This window comes from Clarias gariepinus, chromosome 20 (genome assembly GCF_024256425.1).
Source record: "Clarias gariepinus isolate MV-2021 ecotype Netherlands chromosome 20, CGAR_prim_01v2, whole genome shotgun sequence".
Taxonomy (NCBI): domain Eukaryota; kingdom Metazoa; phylum Chordata; class Actinopteri; order Siluriformes; family Clariidae; genus Clarias; species Clarias gariepinus.
In genome coordinates this window covers 20,143,251-20,157,012 of record NC_071119.1, presented here as the reverse complement: position 1 = coordinate 20,157,012, position 13,762 = coordinate 20,143,251, and positions in this window count along the sequence as shown.

Sequence of the window (13,762 nt, the reverse complement as noted above, 5' to 3'; positions counted from 1 at the left end):
AACTGTGGTGCACTGAGTGTTCTTGTATTTTTTTGTTGTGGCCAAGGGGACAAAGAAGAAAGTATTTGATCCATTTCTTACAGGGAGATGGAACTAGAAGAGATATTTTAAACTGGAAGGAAGATAATGGCGATGGCGGTAATGCAAAATAGTAGATGCCAACCACTGGTAAACACCAAGAAGAAGAAGAAAAAGTCTGGCAAGACCAATCACTTACTCACTCTTTATATGGCTTATCCTGTATAGAGTTGCGGGAAGACTGGAGCCTATCTCAGGGGACTCAGGGTGCGAGGATATTACTGGGAATTTGGAAGCGTCAATGAGACTATTCTAAATGTCTTTGGACTGTGAGAGGAAACCAGGAGGAAATCCAAAACTCACAGGGAGAAAACTGTGCAAATTCCATGCCACACACCCGAGGTGTGAATCGAACCCCCAACCCCGAGGGTGCAAGGCGACTATGCCAAGACCAAGAATGTTAATATATTTTTTGTTTTACAGGCCAACAACGATTCACTGATCCCTTTCTGATAAAAGATTTGGATGCATGTTTTTCTGTCTTAATTATTTTTAAAAAGTACATTTTAAAATTAAAATAAATAACAAATGCAATGTGTACCTACAGAACATCAGCAAATCTGTAATTAGTATCAAGTATTATGAATTACTAGACTGCACACATTTAGTGATACATATTGTGCATAATAAAAAGTATTATGGGATTACAAATTTGTCCCATATACCCCCATCTCTATTACTTCTATTTATCTTCTACTTTTTGCTAATTGATTTCTAAACCACCAGGAATCGGTGCTGCCTGTAAGCTGGTGTAATTTAGCTTGTGGCTTTGGTATAAGAGCAATGACCTGACAAAAACAAACAATACAGGCATAAATCTTCCTTTCTATTTAGTAAACTCAGAGTTCATCCTGTGCCTGTAGTGCTATTGCATTTACCCCTAATTGTGATCTTACCGTTCTGTACTGTACATTCTTGATGGAACAAAACAAAAAGCAAAAGTCAGCATGTATACCATCAATTCTAATAGTTAGACAGCCTTGCAATTGTCTTCGTAAGCTCAGAGGGAGGGTGTTATTCTCCCGGGCCGTGTGCACAGCATTGCCCCTGCTATAACCAAGTGATGCACAAAGACTGAACAATACAGCAGTACATTATTTCTGTGCTGAATTACTTATAAAGCTGGTATAATAAAGGTATGATGAAACGAGTGCTGGAAAAACAGCTTACATTTTGCAGACATTGCAAGGTGTGTGTGGGTTTAGACACTAAAATCTGAAAGGCCCCTAAAGACCATGTCCAAAACACATAAATGGTCAATTATAGTGACTTCAAAGGAAGGTACGATGAAAAATTAATACCGGTTTGTTGCGTAATCAATAGCCGCAGGTTATATAAGGACGCGAAACAGGCTAGAAGATAAGGATGCTCTTTAGGGCTCAAAGGAAAAGACAGGAAAAAATGCCTTGTGCACTGCTGAACAGTACCCTTGTTCTTTTTTTAAGTAATGTTACACTTTCAGAAGTTCCATAAGTTTCTCGTCTTGGGTCAGGAGAACATATTTCAGCGCAGAGTTCAACACATGCTGTGTTATCTTGACATCAACTGTAGAGCATGTGAACCAGGGAGAACTAAGGATAAATTTAAACCTCTTTATTCATTGTTGGGTATCTCCGTTTCTATTTCTATACCAGCTTTAAGTAGAGATCATGTTCAGTTCTCCTTCCATTGCTAGCATTACGATCTTTCCGTTCATGTATTCATTCATCTGCATGATCGGAAGTCCATCACAGGACACCGCGGGCTTACTCACAAAATGTTTAAGAAAATCTTCACTGTGAGAAAAAAAATTAAATGACTATTTAATGAGGTTGTTTATCATGATAGAAGTGGCTTGATACTCCTCGTAACTCTTCCATGGTGCAACGAACATGAGATGGCCTGTGAATCTTATGATATATCCATTACATCTATCTATTTCTCCCAGTGCAAACCAATTCTACATTTCAAAAAATGTGTGCAAACCTGCTCAATACCGGAATATTGAAAATAATGACTCCCACTGCACTAAACTACTGGATTCGTAGTGAACGCTAATCTGTAACGTCGAAGAAATAAAAGCGGAAAACTCAATTTATTCACTCACTTTAAACACCTGCTGGGGTTTCGAGTCTTTGTCATAATCTCAGTAGGGCACCTCCACCTCCTGTCTTCTTTTGTTCTCGAGCTAATAGGCTCACCAATCAGAGCTGACATCAAAACCGAGTCGAAAGCACGTCTCGCTGGAGCGAACCAGTGCGGAATCTGCGTACGAGCAGATCACCAGCAGGTGGGAAATGAGACGGCGACAGATGACGAGGACTAAGATGCATTGCTTGAGTGACGATATTGAGACGGAGTGCATAGTGGAAAACATTACGTCAATAATAGCACTGGATAAAATTTATTCATAGTGAAGAGAAGCTTACTCATATCAAATGCATCCATTCTCTTAAGGTTTTTAAGGTTCTCTAAATTTTAATTTAAGCTTACTCTGTTACAACCAGAGCTACTGCATACAGAGACAGGGGTAAGTGGTAGTGGTAGATGGACAGATCATGATGTTGTAGCCTGATGAAATCAGTGAAAACAGAACATATTATATGATTAGACTGTCATTGATCAAATATTTTATTATAAATACTTTAAGGTGGCACAGTGGCTCCTCCAGGGTCCGGGTTTGATTCCTGGCCAGATTCGATTCCCAGATCCCAGTGCTTGGTGGGTTTTCTCCGAATGCTCCAGATCTCACAAATAACCAGAAATAACAATAACCAAACAAATGCAAGCATGCAACCAAAATATCATACATTTATCTTGTTCTGTGTAAAGGGTCTCGGTGACCTACAGCCTATCCAAGAAGACTTGGCAAGCATCGTGTTGCACCGAAATCAAAATTATAACATTCATTCATTCATCTTCTATCCCGCTTATTCTGCTCGTAACAGGAGACTCAAAGTACAAGGTGGGGGTACACCCTGGACCGATCCAACGCAGGGAACACAAATATATACGGGTTAATTGGAAATGCCAATTAACCTAACCTGCGTGTCTTTGGACTGTTGGAGGAAACTGGAGCACTCTGTAAGGCCAGGGGTAGCTCAGTGGATAAGGCATTGGATAAGGTTCAAACCCCACAACCACCAAGTTGCCACTGTTGGGCCCTTGAGCAAGGCCCTTAACCCTCAACTGCTCAGATGTGTAATGAGATAAAGATCTCTCTGGATAAGAGTGTTTGCCAAAAGCCTAAATGTAAATGTAAACTCACCCAATGCGGGGAGAACAATCAAAGCCATGACCCTAGAGGTGCGACAGTTCTAACCGCCACCCAAAATAAAAAAAAATTATTTGACTTTTTATTTTTCCACATCCTCCAATGGTGATCATCTCCTTGCGCGGAGAAAACTCAGCTAGTTATTAACCGTTTCCAAAAAAAAAACCTAAAAAAAGGTTTCCTTATTGATTTTTCTTCACAGCTCACTGACTTCCTTCGCGGGTTTCTCCTCACAGTGGTGATCTGAATATGTCAAGACGGCACATAGAAGAAAATCCTGTCGTGTGTTGCGGTTGTGATAAGCAGAGGCATACGGCGTGTTGTCAGCTGCATTAAGCTTGCGTCATGTACTTGTTTTGCTCCTGCAAACAGCTTCCTGATCATGCTTCCTGCTGACTGGAGTGACATCTGTCGAGTGTCTGTAAAAGTGAGAGAATGCCTATTAGTGCTGTCTTATTGCACTCGAGTGCTTATTTAATTCTTTAAAAGCAATTCGGTCGTTAAGTGTATGTGTGCTAACAATTAGCATATATCATACCTCTTTATTCCTCCATACCATAGAAGCTTACTAATACACAAAGTAATCTAGTGTTATTGCTCGTTTACCATACTATTTATATAAATTACTATGATAAACTATAATACATATCATAATATTCCATAGTTCCTATTTTATAGAGTACCAATGTAGGTAATATGGCATTATATTGGTTGTACTATAGTGTGTATGGGAACACTTTTGTGAATACCGTGGTACTTTTTGGGTACTTTTTGGGTACCACAGTGCTTTCCAAAGTTTAGCAAGTATGTAATATGGTTTGCTTGTACATACTGTACAATATTAAATATGTAAGTACATTATACTGCTCTGATATAGTACAGGCAGTACCATAGACTGCACAACATATTTTAGAACTGTACTATAGTATATGAACCACTGTACCAAAGTTTGTATGGTAGAATCATGTACCATAGAGTGTATTATACTGAATGCATGGCAATACATGAAAGAATAAACATGAGTGATGTTTTGCATTCGACTGAGTATGTTTAAACTTGTGTGATGGGAATTATTCCAACATGTTTTATTCCTCTTTTACCTCAGGCTACCAGAGTACAACAGTACTGTTGTGTTTAATTCCTTAAAGAAGGGCTTTCGCAAATTGTACTTTCGCAGAACAACACTGTGCACAAAACAATGTTACCGCAGCGATAAACAGTTGTTTGTTTGCATGTCTCTCTCAAGGTTAAAAAGACTTCAAATGCATAGACTATATGAACAAAGGTATTTGGCCAAACCTGTTAATTACTGAATTCAGGTGTTTCCATCAGGCTCCTTAATGCTTCAGGATAAGGAGACATCTTGGACAATAGTACACTTCCATGCAACTTTGTGGCAACAGTTTGTTGAAGGCCCTTTTCTACTTCAACATGACTGTACCCAAAAGCCCAAAGCAAGAACAATAAAGACATGGTGTGATGAGTTCAGTGTGAAAGAACTTGACTGGCCCAAACACAGAGCCCTGACCTCAATCCCATTGAGCACCTTTGGGATGAACTGGAACGGAGATTGTGAGCCAGGCTTTCTCATCCATAATTAGTGCCTGAGCTCATAAATGCTCTAAAGAATGAATGGACAGGCATTTCTACAAAACTCTCCAAACTCTTGTGGACAGCCTTCAAAGAAGAGTGGATGCTGTTATAGCTGCAAAAGAGGGACACACAAACCCCTCTTTGGGTGTGCAGTGGTGTCTGGCTCCAGGACATTGGCAGTGGATCCTTTTGAGCTATGGGTTGCAGGGGTGGGGACTCTATAGATCAGATGTGTTTATTTGGCAACATCCCATAGATGCTTAATCAGATTGGGATCTGGGGAGTTTTTTGGCCTGAGTCAGTGGGCCACATATGAGGCAGGCTGTGATCCACTGGGTGTTCTGGTGCCTTTCTCTTGTGGCCAGCAATAACTTTTTTTTTCAATAAAATTTGCTGTATTGGCTTTTCCATTGAATCCGACCAGACTTGCTGGTCATTGGCCCTCGTGTGCGCCAGTAATCCTTGGGTATATAATTGATTATCAATATTATTCAATTCCCGTAGAGATGGTGTTAATGTCATGGCTGATCATATGTTTATTAATTTACTGAAACTGCAAATCATCTCTATTGTTACAAAGTGCTGACACTGTAGACCCTTCCAAAAAACGTTTAATAAATATTCATTCATCTTCTATTCCGCCTATCCTGTACCTCATGAGTCATGGGGCCTGGAGCCTATCCCATGAGATTTTGGGCATAAACTAATCCATGGCAGGGCACAAACACACACCAGGCACACCAATAAGCCTAATCTGCATGACTTTGGACAGGAGAAACAGGGCTACCACCTACACCTCCATGCCACCATTTAATAAAGGTTATCTTACATAAAAGTAAAAAATTTTAAATTAAGTGTTTAGGAAAATGAATACGATTTTATATAAATAAAGCATGAATACTTTTAGGTATTCAAAACCTCAAAGGAAAAAACATGTTATTAAAAAAAAAAATGTTATTATGGAAGCTCCTTTTTCTTTTCACATTCATTAATTGTTTTTACTTCACTTATTAAATGATTGCTGTCTTTGTTCACATGCAAGAAGCCTGAAGCATCCTCTGTGGCGTTATCACACCCCAGCGCTTAGGGACTTCTGTGCTCAAAGCCCCCCCCCCCAAAAAAAAAGTGTAATCTGGATAATATGCTATATTAAAGCTTTATCAGGGCATTTCCCAGGAGGAGGAAGAAAAGTGTTGAAAAATTGTTCTAAATGTTGCCTCAGCATGTAGATGCACTCATCCTTTATAAATCCCCAATTATAAGAGTGACAGACTGAGAATCACCCTATGTTCTAATTACCGAGACACAGAGGGGGAGGGAGGGGAGGATGGTGCCGTAAGCCCCAAGACATTTAATTTTAATTAAACTTTGGCACTAATCAGGGATGGGAGCCTCACGACACACATCCCAGCCTGTGCAGATCACACCAGATCATACTTCCTCAGTCTTAGCTGGCATTAATTTAACAGCCGCGTTCTTCTCGGTGTCGTACCCATGATCACTGTGTTCTGTACGACACTCAATAGCGACTTACTTTATTAGTTACAGTACATCCACGCATCTTGTCATACAGTATTAATGTAATTAAATATCACTGCTGATGCTTGGGATATTCCTGCAAAATGATATTTGGAGTTTATACAGAGTGGTGCAGAAAGCCTAGAGGGAGCAGCAGTTCCGACAGTAATTCAAATAACCACTCGTTACAAGCATGGTGCGCGGAAAAGCATCTTAAAATGCATTGCACATTAAAATTTAAGATGTAAAACAGCGGACACCCTTATCCAAAGCTACTGACATTTTTATCTCTTTATACATCTGAGCAGTTGAGGGTTAAGGGCCAACAGGGACAACATGGTGGTTGTGGGATTTGAACCTGTGACCTTCCAAAGAATGAAATAGCATATGTGCCGCCAGTTTCTCTTCCTCCCAAAAGGCAAAGGCGAAGACATCCTATATAACTGGAGGCTTTAAACTTGGTGGCACACATCATGTGATGGTCAGGTGTCAGATGTTTTATTGTTTTGTTTTGTTTTTTGATGGTGCCACTGTTCACTGATCTTTTATCCAACTCTTTCATAGTCTCCATTTCTCTCTCTCTCTCTCTCTCTCTTGCTCTTTCTGAGAATAGCGTTCCCCAAGAATAAGCCTCCCATCATCGGTGAAGCTAAGCTGATATTATTCACTAATTAACCCCGCTGCCTGCACTAATCAGGCTTGTAACCACAACACAACTGCTGATGTAATCTCTCCAGTTCTCTCACTCGCTCGTTTAATTCTCTCATCCCTCACCACTGACCTCACTCTCTCACTCTCTAGTGGGCGCACTCCTCCGTCATCTCTTGGCCAATCTCTTAAGTGATGACCGTCTGGAAGCGCTCGCTGTCACCGCGCGGCACTCGATCTGAGCACTTTATTGCTCACTCCAGGTCACACTGATGTCTCTCTGCATAAATGATGGCTATGTAAATCACCCGCAACGCCGTGTTGCTGTAGAGGCACAGATTTAAGGTTCGTGCAAAATTGCTAAATGGACAGGAAACCGATTGAGAGAGAGAGAGAGAGAGAGAGAGAGAGAGGATTTATCACTGAGCCTGCAAGTTGCAGCCAATTCATCCAAGGAAGACCAGAAAGTTCTTCGGACAAGTTCAAGCATACCGGTTTAAATTAAGTTGCTACTGGCCTTCACGGATTTTGCTTACAGTAATGTGGCTGAGGCTTATCTGTATTTACTTGTATGCTTTACAGTCCCTGCAGAAAGTAGTTTGTTTGTTTTGTCGGTCTTGGCAGGTTCAGTTCTTTTCGACACACATGTGCTCAATACAATTTAGATTTTTTTCTGTTTTTAATCATTGTTCATCCAACCATTGTCTATACCGCTTATCCTGTGTTGGGTCAGGGGACAAGGCAGGGTACACCTGACTGAGGTGTAAACCCATCACAAGGTAAACACACATTCAATCATACACTACAGGGAATTCAGAACCACCAATCAACCTAGACTTTGGATTGTAAATGGAAACCAGAATATCTGTAAACTCCCTGCCGACAGACAAGATTTGTACCCTCAACCCTGAAGATACAAGAAACAGTGCTGATCGCTTGCTTGCTTTAATTTTATAAAGTCTACCTATAGATCAAACATGCAGTAACAATCATAACCCCTTTTTTACAATACCTTTCCCAATGGCAATGCATAGTTTTCTAGTACTTTGTCACTCATTCGCTATATCGCTTCAAGTTCAAGTTCAAGTTCGAGTAGGCTATATTGTCATTACAACCATATACAGTTAGTACACAGTGAAACGAAACAACGTTCCTCCAGGACCAAGGTGCTACATGCAACATAGATTTACAACATAAATTAACAGAGACACTAAACTAGCTAACCAAGAGGCCTAGTTAACTGGCTAGCAGAGACAGGACAGAGAGACCTAACATAAATTACAACATAAATTAACAAAAACTAACTAGCTAAGTATAACTATTTTAACAGACAACATAAAGTGCACGTGCAAATGTGCAAACAAGAGCAACAACAAAGTGACAGTGCGCAACCACGACATAACAGAACATAAAATATGGTGTTGAGGTAGTGGGTAAACGTAAACGTAACAGTTACAGAACATAAAATATGGTGTTGAGGTAGTGGGTAAACGTAAACATTCTTTAAAAACAGCAGCAAGAATTGAGGAATTAGTGCAAAATGTAGTCCAGTAATGATCATTGTGCAAAAAGATAAACAGTGAAGCATTTACAGGTTGGTGTGTACAATAATTTGGTGGTGTAGGTCAGTGTGTCTGCACTTGTGTTGATTAGTCAGTCCAGTCCCAATATTTTGAGGTAGTTGAGTTAAGCTGTGTGATAATGTTTGTGTTAGTGTGTCTGTGTGTGTGTGTGTGTATCAGTCCAGTCCCTTTTTGTTGAGGAGACGGATGGCTTGTGGAAAAAAGCTGTTGCTCAGTCTGGATGTGTGTGCCCGAATGCTTCGGTACCTTTTTCCAGATGGCAGGAGTGTGAAGTGTGTGTGAGAGGGGTGTGTCCGATCAGCCACAATGCTGGTGGCTTTGCGGATGCAGCGTGTGGTGTAGATGTCTTCAATAGAGGGGAGAGAGACCACGATGATCTTCTCTGCTGTCCTCACTATCCGCTGTAGGGTTTTGCGATCCGATATAGCACAATTCCCAAACCAGACAGTGATGCAGCCGCTCAGAATGCTCTCGATAGTTCCTCTATAGAAGGTGGTCAGGATCGGTGGTGGAAGCTGGGCCTTTCTCAGTCTTCTCAGAAAGAAGAGACGCTGTTGGGCTTTCTTGTGTAGGGAGCTGGTGTTGAGGGACCAGCTGAGGTCCTTCTCTAGGTGGACACCCAGGAATTTGATGTTTTCGACGATTCCCACAGAGGAGCCGTTGATGCTCAGCGGAGAATGGTCGCCTCGTGTCCTCCTAAAGTCAACAACTATCTCCTTTGTCTTGTCAACATTTAGAGACAGGTTGTTATCTTTACACCAGTCCGTTAGCCTCTGCACTTCCTCTCTGTACGCTGACTCGTCGTTCTTGCTAATGAGACCCACCACGGTCGTGTCATCAGCGAACTTAATGATGTGGTTCGAACTGTGTGTTGCTACACAGTCGACACTTATCCTACACAGGGGCACAGGAGGACTAGAGGCTATCCCAGGGGAACACGCATGCACATGCTCACACACTCACTCACACACTACGTGCAATTTGAAAACACCAGTTACCCTAATGTGCATGTCTTTGGACTATGGGAGGAAACTGGAGTACCCGGAGGAAACCCACCAAGCACAGAGAAAATTCACTCACTCGTCATATATATCACTTTCTATAAGGTAGCAGGGGACCTGGAGCCTGTCCTAGAAGATTTAAGACATGAAGCGAGGTAGATCCTGAATGGGATGTCAATCCAGTCCACGCTAATGGGTAATTTGGGACACCAATCAGCCTAATCTGCATGTCTTTGGTTTGTTGGAGGAAACCGAGACTCGAAGACCCCTTCGACCTTGGGTTATTACTTGTCACACTGAACAAGATCCATAGTTTCAGAGAAAAAAAATAAAAATAAAAAAAACAATCCTGTATTGTCCTAGAAAGTAGAAAATAAATCACAAAACAAAAAAACAAGGTGTATCCAAATTTTTGACTGGTACTGTATATATTATGTTAATATTGTTCTCCATGTCAGAATACACGATGAAGAACGATAGACCCGCCGTTAAAGAAAATAACAACGTTCTGCATACATCATCGATCAGCCTGACGCTGACTCTTATAGAGAATGGAGTCGTATAAGTAGAGACATTCTTCAAAGTGAGCAACATCTCACTGTTGCCACAACCTGTTTGTATCTGTATTTGCTACGATTTGGAGCTGTCCTGTGAGTTTCATATCACATCATCGTAAGCGTTACTCCTATTCTAACGGTGGAGTTTTGTAGCTGCACTCACACACTAACACACTGTTCAATCAGCTTTAGAAACAGACATATCGTTTTGGTTCTTTTGCTCAAACATACATAAAAAAGGATTTGCTTTTAGCATGTATGTCATGGTAGGTTGGAATCTGTCCAAACCACCGTGACCCTATGAGGAAACAGTATTTGCCACCTAAACCTAAGATTAGGGTCCAACTGTTCTCTGGACATTCTCCTTCAGGATTTTTTGGTAGAGCGCAGAATTCATGGTTCTATCCATTACGGGAAGATCCCAGGCAGCCCCAGTCCATCACACTACCACCACCATGTTTCACTTTCGCCATAATGATGTTCGTTTCATGAAACGCTGTGTTCGTTTCATGCCAGACGTAATGGCACGCGTATTCAGATAAGTATGGACAACTTTTTTTTTTATCTTATAATAAAAGATTTTATTATTCATTTTCTATTTACTCAGGTTATCCTTGTGTAATATTAAATTTGTTTGATGATCTCATCCATTTATGTGTACTTTATTATCTAAAAAAACAACAACCAAGAAATACTTTTTCACAGCATCGTATATAGATTTTTTTTATCTTCTTACATCATTACATCTTTAAGGTCATGGTATGTGATTTGAGACCTTGGAATTTGCTGGATCCTTCTTTATAAAAAGATTATTCTTAACTTAAATGTGGGCTGACACGCATGATCCTACATCTGAGCTTAGGCAACCTCTGCTTGTACTGTACTAAGGGAGACATCTGCTGGTCTAGATTTAAATAACTTCTTAATGAAGACATTTCCACGGCTGCTTTGGACACTGAGATCTCACATCTGGAAAGGGATTTAAACAGCTGCATCACAGTTGGCTATTTTTAAAATCAAGTCAGTTGGTAAATAAAAAATGATTTTACTTCCGGTGCAATTTACTTATCACTAATTGAACTTGTTATTCCTCTAGACCGATGCTTACATATCCTTTACATATCCTTTGACAAGCTGCAGAAATGTGCACACTTGCTGAACTTTACAGCTTAAGATATAATATAATATTTATTCCTCTGCCTTTGATTTGTCCTTGATGTTGGCCCCAGCATCTTCCTCGCACTCGTTCCTCGACACAAGGCATACTTCATCATCCAAGAAATATTTTTTTCCGATATAACCTGTGACTACCAAATATGATTATAGCATCAGGCTTTAGTAGTCTTACAGTACACGTGCTTACAAAAAGCTCGTTGTTGCAAAGCTGAGTGGGAGTTTGGCCCTGCAGTCCTACATATCTCCTGAGACGCCGTTGTCTGCCAAGAGAACAATATGGGCTTTATAACTGAGACACCCACAAGAATGGGCCTAGTACATGGCAATATGTGAGTGATATTAGATGCCTTTGTAGAGAGGGCTAAAGACGTGAAGCATAGTGCTGCCACGTGCTGCTCATGGCCAGGTAGCGGCCAAGTTTTCCGAGAGCAACAGGGTTGAGTTTGTATTTCATGGCCAAGCGATTTGCAATCTGATTAGCCTGAGAACTGTTCACACTTTTAGCTTTATACAGTAACTAGCAAGTATTTTGAGCTACGTAACTGTGGGGAATTTTCTCAAAAATCTCAAATAGAACGTTATTCATTTGCCAAAATCAAGCTATATCTAACAAAACTAATACTTGATGCCTGCTGGTTATGGTACATGTTTCTTTCAAGTTCCAAACGGTTCAGCTTGTCTGTTGTCAAATAACAGAACACAGTTATGAGAGTATAAACTACATTTATTCCTCTATAGAATCCTCTGCTACATTAATGCACTTATCCCAGTGTTGTAATACTGCGTAGATGACATCAAGATATAAAGCTTCGTGTCTGAAACGATGGCCTCCCAGGAACTCCTCTAAATAGCTTAGAGCAAGGTCAGGACTGTACGGGGAATAGGGCATAGCAATAACTCACAGCCAGGTACCTGTAATGTGCAAGCACAGACAGATGCGTCTCTTCTGCAACACGTTTTCAAGGATGAGGTGTTCCTCCCACTGAATGTTCACGGGAATGACTGCAAGTCCCGGTTTGACTTGAACACCTGTTGTAAATTGTGCAAGCCTCTTGTGTTACTGCACTTTTGCCACTGGATGTTTGGAATTTTCCTTCAGCATCAAAAAGGATCCTTCTATCCATCCATTCATCTAGGAACCTCTGTAGGCCAACTATGGACTGTGGAGGTTAATGGTGACCTTTGTATTTGTTCCCTTTTACTGACCCTGGTAGGACATCCTGTCAACATACCATCACATACACATTTACAAACTATGGGCAATTTGGGAACGCCAGTTAGCTTAATCAGCATGTCTTTGGACTGTGGGATGAAACTACATGCACACAGACCCAAAGAAGGGAATCGAACCCGGACCCTGGAGGTGCAAGGCAACAGTGCTAACCACCACATGTATATTAAATGGATTTGAGAATGGTCCTGCAGCCAATCCCCCATGGATAGTGAAGGCCAACGGTATTTTTGACTTGCAGTCGGCAGTATGAGCAAGGATGTATTCCAAGGATGCATGTCATGAGTAGTTATGAAATACAAATTGATTTTGTTTTAAAATCTTATTTGCAGCACTGTCTTGTCTTGTGGTCCAATGTCATTTCAGCAAATTTATTCTAACTTTCGAAACAAGCCAATATCAACGGCGTTTTAAAGAGAAGTGCTTGAAATTATTTGGAAGCAAATGGTTGTGAAGAAGTGTACACTGTGCAAAATCTTATTTCAAAACCTACCACTGAGCCTGGTTTTTCAAATGCTAATGAAATCATCCAGGATGCATCACTCATCTTTCTATTTGTCCATATCGTTGGAGAAAAACAGCATAATTTACCCGACATGGACAGCCTGGATTTAATTAAGAAGTCTAAAACTTCAGTTGTCATCCAACAAGCCGTTTCAAGTTGTTTGCAAGTAAATATTCAGCTCTTAACAGTACCAATTCTGGATTTTAAAAAGATTTCCCAAGGGTATTACTGACAGTCCATGAGGGTACCCATGAAAACCACCAACTACGCATGAAAGATAGGCGTGAGTTTTAAAATGTCTCAACATCAGTAGGAAATAATATAACTGCCTTAATGAAATTCAGCATTTAAATGCGTATTTTTGGTATTAATCATGAGATGACTGACAGATCCCGGTGGCCTAGCTGACAGTCGCCGGTGTATCCGTTACAGGAACATAAGAACAGTCAGGTAGACGTCTGGGGGGAGGGGGTGCCAACCAGCATGACAGGACATGCCAAGCAAGTAAAAATGTCTTGAATGAGATGAACAGTGGGTGCACATCACTCACTGACAAGAGCCTGAAGTAGGAGATATAGATGCTAAACTGCTACATGACTGCATTAATAATTACAGCAGA